This window comes from Triticum urartu, chromosome 6A (genome assembly GCF_056163025.1).
Source record: "Triticum urartu cultivar PI428250 chromosome 6A, HENAU_Tu73, whole genome shotgun sequence".
NCBI classification, from domain to species: domain Eukaryota; kingdom Viridiplantae; phylum Streptophyta; class Magnoliopsida; order Poales; family Poaceae; genus Triticum; species Triticum urartu.
Window position 1 is genome coordinate 178,601,621 of NC_141878.1, and position 3,666 is coordinate 178,605,286.

Genomic DNA, 3,666 nt, shown 5'->3' on the forward strand with positions numbered 1-3,666 from the left:
TCGAAGACGGGAGTAGGCAATCACTTAGTCATCACATCAGCAAACTGTTGCGTCGTTGGCACATGGAGAACCCGAACACGGCCAAGGGCAACCTGCTCGCGCACGAAGTGAATATCGAGCTCAATATGCTTCGTCTGTCAATGGTGCACCGGGTTGGCGAAGAGGTAGACCGCGCTGACGTTATCGCAGTAGACAAGAGTGGCCTTGTGAACATCACAAAGCAACTCCTGGAGCAGCTGACGTATCCAAGAGCACTCGGCCACGGCGTTGGCCACGGCGCGATACTCTGCCTCGGCGCTGGAGCGGGAGACCGTGGGCTGCCGCTTCGATGACCAAGAGGTCAACGAGGGCCCAAGGTAGACGCAGTAGCCTGACGTAGAGCGTCGCGTGTCGGGGCAGCCAGCCCAGTCAGCATCCGAGTAGGCCACGAGGTCGGTGGAGGCGGAGGCCGTCAGGATGAGTCCCAAGGACATGGTGCCGCGTATGTAACGGAGAATACGCTTCACCAGAGTCCAGTGAGAGTCACGTGGGGCGTGCTTATGGAGGCACACCTGCTGAATAGCGTACTGCAGGTCGGGGCGAGTCAGCGTCAAGTACTGTAAAGCACCGACAATAGAGCGATAAAATGCTCCATCGGACGCGAGAGACCCCTCCAAAGCAGAGACCTTCACCTTCGTGTCGATGGGGGTGGGCGCCGGCTTGCAGTTAAGCATACCGGCACGCTCAAGGAGCTCGTGGGCGTACTTCTGCTGATGCAGAAAGAAACCGTCAGCCCAACGGATCACCTCGATGCCGAGAAAGTAGTGCAGGGGCCCCAAGTCCTTGAGGGCGAACTCATCACGAAGACGAGCAGTCAGCCGCTGAAGGAGATCGGGGATGGACGCCGTGAGGATGATGTCGTCGATGTAGAGCAGCAGATATGCAGTGTCAGCTCCCTGATGATACACAAAGAGTGAGGCATCGTAGCGAGTGGACCGAAATCCCAGAGACTACAGGAAGGTTGCGATACGCTGGTACCAAGCCCAAGGCGCCTGCTTCAACCCGTACAGAGAGCGGGAGAGGAAGCACACGAAGTCGGGGTGCTCGGCGTCGATGAAACCAATAGGCTGCTCACAGAACACCTGCTCGGCGAGATGACCGTGTAAGAAGACGTTGAAAACGTCCAACTGATGCACAGGCCAGGTGCACGAGACGGCCAGCTAAAGGACGGCGTGATCGTGCCCGGTTTCACAACCGGAGCGAAGGTGTCGGTGAAGTCCACGCCCGCGCGCTGCCGGAAACCATAAACCACCCATCGAGCCTTGTAGTGCTCAAGAGAACCGTCTGGGCGAGTCTTGTGGCGAAACACCCACTTGCTAGAGATGATGTTGGCACGAGGGGGGCGCGAAACAAGCTGCCACGTGCGGTTGCGCTATAAGGTGTCGAACTCCTCCTGCATTGCAGCTAGCTAGTGGGGATCCCGAAGGCCAGCACAAGCGAAGGTGGGGACGGCTGATGGCATCGACATCGAGGCAGTTTACACATACTCATCGACGGAGTAGCGCGTACTGGGCCGAAGCACTCCTGCTCGGGCACGGGTAGTCACACCAAGTGACGGGGCAGCAGGGTCGGCGGGTGCCGCGGCCGCAGGGGCCACGGCGGCGGGGGCACCCGGTGCGGCGACACCCAGTGCGGCGGCGGGGGCCGCGGTGGTGGGGGGCGCGGCGACAGCAGGGTCGGCCAATCCGGTGGCGGAAGAGGCGACGGGCGAGGTTGACGTCGAGCCCGTCGCAGGCATGGCGGGCGGGGTGCCGGGCTCAACCTCGTATGAGGGAGACGGGGACCCGGGGGGCCCGTTCGGACTCGACCTCGGGGAAGGGAGTCACGAAGCCAGGTGGTAGCGGCATAGGGTGCCGTGCAGGGGGCGCCGTCGGGGGCTGCCGCCGCGCATCGCTCCACGAAGGGGGCGCGGGGGCCGGCGCCGAAGGAGCCGAAGCCTGAGGAACCTGAAAAAAAGGGAACACCATCTCGATAAAGTACACATGCCTCGAGGTGTACACACGATGAGTGACAGGACCATAGCACCGTTAACCTTTGGTATTAGGAGGGTAGCCAAGGAAGACGCATGGGACGGATCGTGGTGCGATCTTGTGTGGCGTGGTGGACGCAGTGCTAGGATAACAGAGACACCCGAAGATGCGGAGACCATCATAGGGCGGTGGTGTGCCGAAGAGAAGGTGGTGAGGGGCGTAGTTCCACCGAGGGCGACACGGACGAATGTTAACTAAGATAGTGGCGGTAGCGAGGGTATCGGGCCAAAACCGAGCGGGCACGTTAGAGTGAAAGAGTAGCGTGCGAACACGGTCATTAAGAGCGCGGAGAATGCGCTCGGCGCGGCCGTTCTGCTAGGAAGTGTAGGGGCAAGTCAGACGGAAGATGGTGCCATGAGAGGCGAGAAGTGTGCGAAGAGTGACGTTGTCAAACTCTTTTCCGTTATCAGTTTGGAGTGCGAGTATGGGGCGACCGAACTGGGTGGCGACATAGGAATAAAAGGCGGTGAGTGTGGCTAAAGCATCCGATTTATGACGAAGGGGAAAAGTCCACACATAATGAGAGTAATCATCTAAAATCACCAAGTAGTATAGATAGCCCATGTTACTCGCAACGGGAGATGTCCAAACATCACTATGAAGTAATTGAAACGGAAAAGTGGAAACTGAAGAAGACGCACTAAAGGGAAGACGAACGTGCTTGCCTAAGCGACAAGCCTCACAAGAATGCTCATCGAGCTTATCACATGAGAAAGAGAAACTCCTAAGGATTTGACGTAAGACGGTGTGGTTGGGGTGACCCAAGCGAGCATGCCAAAGGTCAACGCCGGCGGCAAGAGCAACGGCTGTGGAGGTGGAGGCGCCGACGTGCACGGGGTAGAGCTCATCGGGACTGTCACATCGGTGAAGGACCATTCGGGTACGGGCGTCTTCACAGAAAAGCCGACACTGTCAAATTCAACAGTAAGTGGGTTCTCACGAGTAAGACGACGAACGGAAACTAGGTTTGTGACTAAATCAGGTGAAACAAGAACATTAGACATAGTGATGGGTGTGGAAGTGGAGGGAAAGCTAGTGCTACCAATATAAGTAATAGGTAAGGAGGAGTCGTTGCCGACGGTGATACAAGTGGGTGTGTGAAAGGGAGTGGAGGAGGTTACGTTACCGGGATGAGCCGCCATGTGCGCAGTAGCACCTGAGTCCATGTACTAGTCGCCTCCACCGACAGAGCTACTCGACGACGGTGCGGAGTTCTGGGCGGCGAGGAGGGTGGGGTCCTATGGCACAGGTACCGGCAGCGGCGGAAGACCCTGTAGGGCGGCGCCGGGACAGGCGGGCCATAACCACCGAGGGGCGGCAGCGCGGGGAGGGCGCCATAGCCGGCGCCAGTCAGCTGGAAGGGCGCGCCGATGAACACCTGGTGGCCAGCGGGGAGAGCCTGCTGATAGTGCCCCCCCCCCCCCGCGCGCGTCCTGGGCCTGCGGCTGCTACAGGCGGCGGCGACCTCCGCCACGCTGGGTGCATCGGCCCCCGCTCCCTTGCGGGTGCTGCGGGGGAGGACGCGACTGGATTGGCGCGGCCGGTGAAGCAGTTCCACCGCAGATGGTGAAGTAGCCTAGAGAGTCCATGGAAGGCG